At 43.4% G+C, this 12,479-nt stretch overlaps 1 protein-coding gene across 2 annotated transcripts in view; it reads right to left on the reverse strand.

Moving 5' to 3' along the window:
* MICALL1 (MICAL like 1) overlaps positions 1–12,479 on the reverse strand; it is a 54,176-nt gene that overhangs the window by 19,287 nt on the left and 22,410 nt on the right. Inside the window, exon 1 of one of the 2 annotated variants that reach the window (XM_056523960.1) lies at positions 9,278–9,387. The exons of the other annotated variant lie outside the window; for it this stretch is intronic. The gene's annotated coding sequence lies outside the window, so the exon portion shown is untranslated. Of the gene's footprint in view, positions 1–9,277; positions 9,388–12,479 lie in introns of those variants that run through there. 2 annotated transcript variants of the gene reach the window in all.

Genomic DNA, 12,479 nt, shown 5'->3' on the forward strand with positions numbered 1-12,479 from the left:
TGACAATCAATTTCACATGCTGTTGTGAAAATGGAACAGACAACAGGTGGAAACTATAGGCAATTAGCAAGACACCCCTAATAAAGGAGTGGTTCTGCAGGTGGTGACCACAGACCACTTCTCAGTTCCTATGCTTCCTGGCTGATGTTTTGGTCACTTTTGAATGCTGGCGGTGCTTTCACTCTAGTGGTAGCATGAGACTGAGTCTACAACCCACACAAGTGGCTCAGGTAGTGCAGCTCATCCAGGATGGCACATCAATGCGAGCTGTGGCAAGAAGGTTTAATGTGTCTGTCAGCGTAGTGTCCAGAGCATGGAGGCGCTACCAGGAGACAGGCCAGTACATTAGGAGACGTAGAGGAGGCCGTAGTAGGGCAACAAACCAGCAGCAGGGCCGCTACCTCCGCCTTTGTGCAAGGAGGAGCAGGATTAGCACTGCCAGAGCCCTGCAAAATGACCTCCAGCAGGACATCAATGTGCATGTGTCCACTCAAATGGTCAGAAAAAGTCTCCATGAGGGTGGTATGAGGGCCAGACGTCCACAGGTGGGGGGTTGTGCTTACAGCCCAACACCGTGCAGGACGTTTGGCATTTGCCAGAGAACACCAAGATTGGCAAATTCGCCACTGGCGCCCTGTGCCTTTCGCAGATGAAAGCAGGTTCACAGTGAGCACATGACAGACGTGACAGAGTCTGGAGACGCCGTGGAGAACGTTCTGCTGCCTGCAACAACCTCCAGCATGACCGGTTTGGCGGTGAGTCAGTAATGGTGTGGGGTGGCATTTCTTTGGGGGGGCCTTTTAAACACATTTTTAAAGAATTTTTTTTTTTGGTGGTGTTTGTTTCTAATTTTTTCTTTTTACTATTTATATTATAAAATAATGTTGAAATCTTGCAGTTTCCATTCTGGCCACTTGGCCTAAAACAAAGCTAAGACTTCCTGTTCTGTACAGATAATTTACCAGCAGAATCCTACATATAACAGGAAGGAGAACAGTGAAAGGTGACACCAGTATATAGACAACAGAAGTACACACACAATAGTTGTTGCTCACAGTTCAGCCTCCACCTCCCTTCAGAAGGACCTCTGCAAAGTTCAATGAGGGCGCACAGACATTTTTCTCATTCATATCAATTGGACAGCTTCAGTCTATTGTTGCCTATGACTGCAGTGCCTGCGGTTCACACTAGGGAAATTCCGAGTGTGGAGATTTCGAGTGTGGTCAGCTCCAACTGAATAAGTTGACGCTCGGACTGGGCGAGCTTGCTGTCCCTATAGACAGCAATATATTCCAGGCGGATTCTGCCAAAAGAATGAGCAAGAATGTTCAGTGGCAGAATTTCAGTGGTTGAACGTCTGCTGCTGAAATTCCGTTTAGTACGCTGTGCTATGGGACTCTGCTGCACTTTAATTTCCAAGGGGAATTTTACAGTAGAATTCCATTCAGAAATTCTGTGGTGTGAACCCGGCCTAAATGCCATTAAACTCAGCTCAGGCAAGATGGCTGCCCTCTAAATTAATGTACAAAAAAATTACAATACATAATTAAATAAAAACAGATTAGGAAAAAAAAAAAAAAGTTTCCATCATTCCAGACTATAAACAGTATTTGACCCTGTACTGTGGTATTTTGTTCACTATGCCCCTTCTCTACGTACACACGGTTTGCTTATAGACCAGGCCCACAACCCTTAGGAACCATTTGCCATCAGCTGAGTGGCTCCTGTGTGTCACAGGGAATAAAACGCAGCAATTGTGACGGCTTTATACAATGACCCAATTCATCCTGGCACATGCCTTCCAATTTGCTTTAAAGCACACGGCTAATATTTCCCTTCCGAGGCGAAGTGTAATTCTTGCACGCTCAATGTCACGCTCGCTCTGCAGCTTCACACAGGCATCCTTTGTTATGGTCTACAAATCTGCTGACTGGAAAAGAACAGGAAAGTGCAGATGAGTTTGTCCTTTAGCCATAATGTAAAGCTATAACTGGCAGCCTATTACTAGTAATGGCTTCCCGAAACTATCAGGCCTCTATACTACACCCAACCCCCCATATTCTGTACTGTTGTGTTATATTATTGTAGCGTTAGGTCTGTATTTCTGACTCTATTACCCATTACTTTAAAGGGGTTATCCAGGAATAGAGAACAAGAGCTAATTTCTTCCAAAAACCTCAGGTTGTGTGTGGTATTACAACTTGTCTTCATTCACTTCAATGGAATTGAGCTGCAATACCACACACAACCTGAGGACTGGGTGGCAATGTTTTTGGAAGAAATTAGTTCTGTTTTTCTATTCCTGAACAACCCCTTTAATGTATATGCCTTATAGTGGTTTAGCAAATACGATTCACTGGCATTGACTCTCCTGGTTTATAAAGATGCATTGTGGTTCTTCTTAAAAATCCACATTATTGGTCTATTCACACGTACAGTATTCTGCGCAGATGATGCACAGGATTTTCTGCTGCAGATTTCAATGTAAACTGAATGAATGAACACAGCTTGAAATCCTAAGCATCAAATCTGCGCAGAATACTGTAAGTGTGAATAGACCAATAATGTGGATTTTTAAGAAGAACCCCCATGCGTCTTTATAAACCGAGATAGTCAATGCCAGTGAATCGTATTTGCTAAACCACTATAAGGCATGCACATTAAAGGGGTTGTCCAGGAATAGAAAACCAGAACTAATTTCTTCCCCAAAAAAACTTTAATTTCAATTTAAACTTTGAAAATTGAGTATTTAATTTTTGTAACAATTATTCCCTTTGTATTTGTTTGTTCATCGGGTTTGACAATTTTTTTTTTGCTTGTCAATCTAGCCATACATATTAGATTAATGTGGGACAAGCATCATATGCAGTGTTTCAAATCCAGCGTGCCTACCACTGTTGCAAAACTACATCTCCCATCATGCCCGGACAGCCAAAGGCTGTCCGGGCATGCTGGGAGTTGTAGTTTTGCAACAGCTGGAGACACACTGGTTGTGGAAACACTGGTGTACTGTTTGTGGTTTTTTTTCTGACTTGCACCTGATGGCAGATGTCAAGGGAGTAAAGGATCAGGCATTTGGATTCTTTGACGTGCCTGATCCTCTCGTTCACAAGGAAGATAAGGGAGCATGAGAGATGTCTGGTAGGGACTTTCTCTTCTTTTCCCTTTTAAAACACATGCACACTTGGCCAAGCTGAATGGGGAGTGGTGATATTGGGACATCCAGTTGTGAGAGACAGAGAGAGAGGCAGAGAAAGAGAGGCAGAGAAAGATAGAGATACCGAGAAAGAGAGACAGAGAAAGAGAGACAGAGAGAGAGATACAGAGAAAGAGAGAGAGACAGAGAGAGAGAGACAGAGACTGAAATAGAGAGAGACAGAGAAAGAAAGAGAAACAGAGAGAGAAAAAGACAGAGAGAAAGACAGAGACAGAGAGACATAGAGAGAGAGACAGAGAAAGAGACAGAAAGAGAGACAGACAGAGAGAGAGACAGAGAAAGAAAGAGAGACAGAGAGAGAAAAAGACAGAGAGAAAGACAGAGACAGAGAGACATAGAGAGAGAGAGAGACAGGCAGAGTGACAGAGATAGAGAGAGACAGAATATGGCCAGCATAAGGATCCTTTTAGACAGGAAGATCAATATGAAACAAAGATGTAAAAAATTCATTTGTTTGTGCGGCCTTTTACCTTTATCATCGCCAGTAGTACATCACCATTTTGCCCTAGGAGATGTGAGGCTGATGAATGATGACTTTTAATGGGTATCTGTAAAGTTGAACTCCCACTCATCCTTCAGATCGGCCATGAAGAGACACCTTCCGTACTGGGCAGTAGAGTGGCAGATGCAATCGTATGATGCCCAACCAGTCCCGTTCTCCATTTCTGATTAATAGGATTCAGGCATGAAACTTGCCAAGCCAACTGTACTGCCCAGCGTGGACTGCGTCTCTATTCATCCGACCTAAAGAGAACCTGTGGCCAACCCGAAAAAAAAAAAGGAAAGATTTACTGTCATTATATAGCTTAGTTTGCCCCGATCACACATCTTTTTACAGTTTCTTGATATTCCCTCTAGTTACTGAGATATGAAAGTTTATAATTTGTCTGACAATTTAGGGAATCAGTCAGACAGGCGGGAACTTAATTTTAATAATGGTGATGGGCGGGATACAGTTGAGTGTGTAAATGTTGTACATTGAGGGGTGTGTCTAATTCACACCCCCTGAATGTATAATACCACCCATCACCTGACAGTCTCCCTAATTCCCTGAACTGTCAGACAAACTATAAACCTTTATATTTAGGGAATAGACCGGGGTAACAGGAAATTGTAAAAAGTAGTGTGATCAGGTGACCCTAAGCTATTTAATTATAATGCAATCTTATTTTTTTTTTTGTGGTTGGCCACATGTCTTCTATATTTGCTTCAAATATGCAATCAGCTGACGAACAAGCGTTTCCCTGTTCACTAGCTGATCGCTGGGATTATTTGGTTAATAATTAATGGAAGGGGGTTGTTCTGAAGTAAGAAATGAAAATATAACTTTCTTTTTTGATAATATGTAGAAGTTTTATGTAGAAAACTCCAGGAAAAACACATAGAATGGAGATTTATCAAAACTGGTGCAAAGGCGAAGTGAAGCAATCTGATCATCTCCTCCACTTTTCCTTTGCACTAGTTGTTATGTCCAAAGCAGGGAGTGGTGCGTGACAGATGGGTTCTCAACGGGTCTAATAGGCAAAAGTGCGATATAGCAAAGGAACCAATAGAAAACCTCACAATTACAACACTAAAAGCATGTAGTCAATTTGCACTTTATACAATAAACTCTTTTTTCAGCCAGAACACACAGAAAAGATCAAACCACCAATGAATCATTTTATCTCACATAATATGTAACAGTCACTGATGGGAGGTAATGGAGTCAAGTCATTGTCATTTTCTGTATGTAGCAGATTTTCTTATACAAAAACCTAAGAGACACTGTGATCAGATAGGAGACACTGATCAGATAGGAGACACTGATCAGATAGGCGACACTGTGATCAGATAGGCGACACTGTGATCAGATAGGCGGCACTGTGATCAGATAGGCGACACTGTGATCAGATAGGCGACACTGTGATCAGATAGGCGACACTGTGATCAGATAGGCGACACTGTGATCAGATAGGCGACACTGTGATCAGATAGGCGACACTGTGATCAGATAGGCGACACTGTGATCAGATAGGCGACACTGTGATCAGATAGGCGACACTGTGATCAGATAGGCGACACTGTGATCAGATAGGCGACACTGTGATCAGATAGGCGACACTGTGATCAGATAGGCGACACTGTGATCAGATAGGCGACACTGTGATCAGATAGGCGACACTGTGATCAGATAGGCGACACTGTGATCAGATAGGCGACACTGTGATCAGATAGGCGACACTGTGATCAGATAGGAGACACTGTGATCAGATAGGAGACACTGTGATCAGATAGGAGACACTGTGATCAGATAGGCGACACTGTGATCAGATAGGCGACACTGTGATCAGATAGGCGACACTGTGATCAGATAGGCGACACTGTGATCAGATAGGCGACACTGTGATCAGATAGGAGACACTGTGATCAGATAGGCGACGCTGTGATCAGATAGGCGACGCTGTGATCAGATAGGCGACGCTGTGATCAGATAGGCGACGCTGTGATCAGATAGGCGACACTGTGATCAGATAGGCGACGCTGTGATCAGATAGGCGACGCTGTGATCAGATGTTTTATGCATTATATTGCATGGTGAAACTATGACACATTATTCAGCGTGGATCCCAGTACAATGCCTGTCTATCTATCTATGGCAGTGTTACCCAACCAGGGTGCAACCAGCTGTTGCAAACCTACAACTCCAGGCATAGATACATAGATAGACAGGCATTGTACAGGGATCTACACTGAATCATATGTCAGTTTCACCATGCAATTTAACACACAGATATAATCATGAAATGTAATGCATGAAACATCTGATCATTGTGTCATTTGACATCTGATTACAGAGTCACCCATCTTATCACAGTGTCACCTATTTGATCACAGTGTCATGCAGTGCTTATTGCCTTTTAGGTAATGGATTTGATAGAAAAAAATAAAATTGTAAGAACATGGTGATAAATGCTGAAAAAAATTTGCTACATACTGAATATTAACATAACTTGATTCCAATAACTCCTATCATAACAGCTGACACTGTGATCAGATAGGTGACACTGTGATTAGATGCTTCACATATTGGCCGACATTTATCATCGTAGGTGTAAGTGAAGCATTTATCATTGTAGGTGTAAGTGAAGCATTTATCATTGTAGGTGTAAGTGAAGCATTTTCTACACCTTTTTTTTGTGTGCTGGTAATGTGTAGGAGCACCAAATGTATTAAATGGTCGCATAGCATTTGATAAATTTTGTGCAGGTCACATTTTCTGAAATTTCTCTCTTCACATACACCAAAAAGCTAAACTAAGTCTGGGCTGGTGTAGTTTTAGAGACTTTTCAGTAGCTTTGCGCCTTTTTACAAAAAGGCGCAGTTCATAAAACCCGTCCATATCATGTGTATTGCCAAAATCAGTGGATTACAACTCAAAATCAGCAGAAATGTGTAAAAACCAAAAGGAGCAAAGAAACCCTGCTTGCGCCTTTTTTAGACACAAAAAAATGTCTAAAGACAATGATAAATGTCGACCATTATGTTTCAAGATTATCTCTGTGCGTTAAATTGCATCTATCTATCTATGGCAGTGTTTCCCAACAAGGGTGTCTCTAGCTATCACAAACCTACAACTCCCAGCATGCCCGGACAGCAATGCTGGGAGTTGTAGGTTTGCAACAACTAGAGGCACCCTGGTGGGAAAAACATTGCTATATATGGAAAGAATTCTGTACATTCAGTGATAGTTTTACTCAATGATAGAACTGCCCACTGGACTCCTGAGAATGAAAAGATCAGAGATTTCCATCAACACAACACAAGTTATATATATGGAATCCTTTCCCACAAAGATATTTACCATCTTCTGCTCAGCTCCTTCTGCTCTATAACATGATGAGCATTTTCATGGTGACAGCTTCTCTTTAAGCATCCATAAAATATCTTATTAGGCAGGCCTATGATATTCCGTAAATTAACTCTGGTTTTTATTAAAGCTAATAATACTGCATTGTAGAAACCCTCTGTATAAAATTATAAGAAGCATAAACTTGTACAGATACAGTACACGGTGAGGAACATAACTAGATACAGTGCAGAGTGAGGGACATAACTAGTTACAGTGCACAGTGAGGGACATATGTAGTTACAGTGCAGAGTGAGGGACATAACTCATTACAGTGCAGAGTGAGGGACATAACTAGTTACACTGCAGAGTGAGGAACATAACTAGTTACAGTGCAGAGTGAGGGACATGACTAGTTACAGTGCAGAGTGAGGAACATAACTAGTTACAGTGCAGAGTGAGGAACATAACTAGTTACAGTGCAGAGTGAGGAACATAACTAGTTACAGTGCAGAGTGAGGAACATAACTAGTTACAGTGCAGAGTGAGGGACATGACTAGTTACAGTGCAGAGTGAGGAACATAACTAGTTACAGTGCAGAGTGAGGGACATGACTAGTTACAGTGCAGAGTGAGGAACATAACTAGTTACTGTGCAGAGTGAGGAACATAACTAGTTACAGTGCAGAGTGAGGGACATAATTAGTTACAGTGCAGTACAGTACAGAGGGGGGACGGGACATACTAAACACTAGGAAAGGTCTCATCTAAATTATAATTTTTTTAAATTACATCCTGCATACTACTGTACAGTTATATAACTAAACTACAACCGGGTGATTTGTGGTCCTGGATGTCCACTCTTCTTCATTCATTCCATGCAGTTGGCACGTGAACACACTGGGCTAGATCCCATTATCATTGTTACTGACAGAGCTGAGATGGTTTCACCCCATCACATCTAAACTTGCTTTATTACTTGATGCAGAACAGTTAGTCCTGGTGAAGTGGTGTGCGGTAACATTATTGGACACATACTCTGGTCCCGAGATCATCACAATTTGATGGTGTTTAGAAGACTAATTATAAAGCTCGCACAGTTGGCGGCTGAACACACAGAGTCTGGAGACCATGTTTAGAGCAACATCACAAGCTATCAGGCCGCATTAGAACAGATATAGTCATATGTGGATGATTTAGCACAGATTTCCGCAACTGAAACAAAAAACACACACAAAAAAAACCCAACTGTTCTATACATCTGAATATAATGGTTTCTGCAGAACATGCATGCAGCGATTCAAATACCTGTATCAAATCTGAACCTGCAAAATAACCATACTCTAGTTGTCTCCAAACTGTGGCCCTCCAGATATTGCAAAACTACAACTCCCAGCATGCCCGGACAGCCAACGGGCATGCTAGGAGTTGTTTCAACATCTGGAGGACCACAGTTTTAAGACCACTACTCTATACTTAAAGGGTGAACATACCGATAAGCCCATCGGTCTCATATTGTGTAGGTCCCCCTCCTGCCACCAAACCCACTGTGACCCCATCAAGGCATGAACTCCTCAAAATCTCAGACGACGTCTTGTGGTATTTGCCACCAAGACTAGGAAAATTTGGAGACCATGTCAACATTATGAACAGTGGAGCTACAGGGACCTTTACCCAGCATACTGCTATGTGCTGTGCATTACGACACCTTTCTAGCATAGATAACGTTAAAGGGTAGCTCCCACCATCCTATTTTTTTTTTTCTTAGACATGAATGGAGGGGGCGTGGCGTGACGTCCCGTCCCCAGTCCTGGAAACCTGGAGGTTTCCAAAACTGGAGACGCAGCCCCCGCATAGAATGCAGGTGCTGCAGAGAGATTGCAGGGGTCCCAGCAGCGGGCCCCCCGCTATCAGACATCTTATCCCCTATCCTTTGGATAGGGGATAAGATGTTTTGCCCGGAATACCCTTTAAGCTGAGTTGATTCTTACTCAGGAACTGATATGTTAATGCTTCTGGCTGAATTTGGATCAGCATCAGAAATGACTATGAGTGAGCATTGTCACAGAAATCCTAATAAAATTTATGGAAGTCTGATGCCAGGCAAATCCATGCTGTGACACAGGATACGCTTTAAATTCAGCATGGATTTTTTCTGAAATGACTCAGTGTGCACATACCCAGAGGCTGATCCCAGGACACTTTATACAGTAACTCTCTAATACCATTACCAAGCGTCTGCTGTAAGCAGGAACAATCTGATTGGGCAGAAATGTAATAAGCAGTCAAGATAATAGAAAACTGTTCTTCATTGTAAGGTTCCAACAATGCTAGACCTGATGTAAGAATCAGAGCAGTGGTCTCTTTCTTCAGAGCCAGATTCCTCACATTCTGCTCTTTCCTATGAGATAAGAGGCTGTGAGGAGTCATGGCGGCTGTGTCAGCTGACCCTAAGGCAAAGTGTGCCGCAGGCCGTGTCTTGTATTCTGCCCTGGTGTACATTGCTCGGTTATAACATTGCACCTACTCCTATACATTGGGGGAGGGGGTTCTCACTGCTGACTCTTTGCTGCAATGACCCAGATCAGAAATGACTCTGTTCCAATCATTTTAACCGCTTAGATGGTACAACCAATAGTGATCGAAGCATCTAAGGCCCCATTCCCACTGGTTAAAGAGTACCTATCACCGATCTAACTATACTAAACTAACTCACACTATGTCCCCTAACTACACCTAACACCCCCTTGCCCTAAATAAAAAAATTAAAGAGCTTTAAAAAGCTCTGTTTCATACCAGTCTTCTTGCTCACACAGTGTGAGCTCCCGACAGGAGGATGTGGGCGTGCCCCATGAGGAGCTACGCCACTGAAGCCTGCTGGGGGGACCACTTCTGCCCTCAATTCAGGCTTCAATGAGGAGAAGCTCCGATTTTTTCACGGGTTTGATTTTTTCACCGCACATCGGGAGAAGGTGAGACTGCTCTCTCAACTGTCTCCAGCCACACCGCGGCTGTCAAACCCGCTGTCTGCTCACAATCCCTGCAGCTGTTTCCCCTGCTCTCCCCTCACAGTGCAGTGAGTTGCCACAGTGAATGACCGTGGAGAGCGGGGGTGAGGGGGGAAGAATAGCAGCAGGGCTGGGGCTGTAAGAGCTAGGCAGACGCGGTGACTGGCAGTAGTCAGCGGGGCGAGAGCAAGGCAGCTGTGGGGTGAGAGCGAGACAGTTTTCCTTAATAGCTGAGCTGCAGCACATCCTCCCCCCACAACCAATAGCAGGGAGATGGTCTGTGCGGCTCAGCCAATCACGCCGAGTGCGATGACTGATCATTTACTTCACTACACCGGCTGCAGTCTGAGATTTTGGACTCATGCCAGGCCAGCATGAGTCCGAAATCTAGCGGCCGGTTTATGTAGAGAGACCCCTAGTGGTGGGTTTTACAAAATGAAATTAAACATATAAATCTACATTTTTTTAAAATAAAATATATTTTGGAAATTGTTAGGAAAGGCTTAATGTGCAACATATTAAAGCTTTATTTCATGACAGGTACTCTTTAAGCAAAGCAGCTCACTTTCTGTCCGATGTGGTAGTAAAGCATCATAGGAAACCTGACACTAGAACTGAACCCGTTGTTCTTAATGGGATCATTCAAGGCATCCAGTGTGTCAGTGAGATGATTGATTGGTCCTAATACCACATAAGAAAAGCCCTCCCGCAGCATTTTTAAGCTATGAAACTTTTTTTTGTACAACATGGCAAAAAAGCTTGATGAAAAATGTCCTGTGGAATGAACATGTTTATACTTTCAGAGTCTGGGATCCGAAATTTCTGAAGCAGAAATTTGGTAGTCTTAATCCTGCAACAGAATTATATTTAAACAACAGGAGGCTGCTGCACCATAATTTCTGAGTGGAATTCAGCTTGGAAAAAAATATGTTGCAGGAATGGGCCCTTACTGACCTAGTAATCAGTGAAGGTCTGAGCACCCAGACCCCAACAGGTCAAAGCTTTGACTGTTTTTTCTTCATATGACAGTAAAGCTTAAAAGGGGCACTCCATTGCCCCAGCATCACGGCCACACCCTTGTGATGTCACGACACACCCCTCACTCCATGCCCCATAGACCTGCATTGAGGGGTGTGGAGTGACGTCACAAAGGGGGGGCATCACAAGGGGTGTGGACGTGACATCACGACCCCGCAGCCCACACCCAGCGTTCAGAACAAAATGTTCTGAACGCTAGGGCAGTGGAGTACCCCTTTAAGTGCACCCATTTAGGTGCCTATCAGCAGTACACTGAAAGGCATACAACACAGCAATACTAAAGTTTGTTATACCAGCAGCCGGAAAATCACATGATCAAGTCCCTTGTGGGACTATAAAAGGTATATAAAAACTTTTTTAATAAAAAAAAAATATATACAAATAACTGGTATTGCTTAGTCTGCAACAGTCTGACCAGCCATATTGTTACTTTTCTATCCATAAGGTGCTATATTCTTTCCTATTAAAGGGGTACTCCAGGGAACTTAATAAACACAAAAATGCCCCAAAGCCATCACAATACCTGTTCTGTGTCCTCTGTAGTTATCCATGGGTTTTTGTTCGCAGCTCCTTTGGCCCCTGATGTCTCCTAAATACTTTTTCCTTGTGCACAGACTACAACTCCCAGAAGTCAGTGCAGCTCTGTGTAATGGCTGCCAGCCAACTGCTTTCACTATCTGTGTGCATTTTCACACTGCAACTCACACAGTGAGTGCACAGGACTCTTTATTTTGACTCTATTGGCCTGAACTAATGTGGATTGAGCGTGTGGAGTTATGTAACAAGGCGGAGGGTATGTGTGCAATATTGACATCATTATAGTGATACTAATTTGAGCTATTGTTGTCATCTATTTGGGGAAAGACTATTTAGAATTGCGATTATTCACTGTGAAGGACAAAAGTGATTACCAAGTCGGGAGGACTACAAGTCCCATACTGCCTTTTGGATTGTGCAGAGCTGGTTGGACTCTTTCCCTTTTTCCATTGCAGACATTATATAATATTTTTTTTCTTCTGCAATGCAGTCTTTATTGTATGTGTACAGCAGCAGTATTAAAGGGGTACTCCGCCCCTAGATGTCTTATCCCCTATCCAAAAGATGTCAGATGGCGGGGCCCCACCGCTGGGGACCCCCGCGATCTTGGCTGCGGCACTCCAGACATCTGGTGCACAGAGCGAAGGGGGCGTGGCTGTGATGTCACGAGCCTCAGACACTGCACCTGACACTCTAAACGAATGCCGGGTGCAGCAGGAAGATTGTGGGGGTCCCCAGCGGTGGGACCTCCGCGATCAGACATCTCATCCTTTGAATAGGGGATAAGATGTCTAGGGATGGAGTACAACTTTAACCTCCTGAGCGGTAATCCCGAGCGTGACTCGGGGTT

This window comes from Hyla sarda, chromosome 6 (genome assembly GCF_029499605.1).
Source record: "Hyla sarda isolate aHylSar1 chromosome 6, aHylSar1.hap1, whole genome shotgun sequence".
Classification (NCBI taxonomy): domain Eukaryota; kingdom Metazoa; phylum Chordata; class Amphibia; order Anura; family Hylidae; genus Hyla; species Hyla sarda.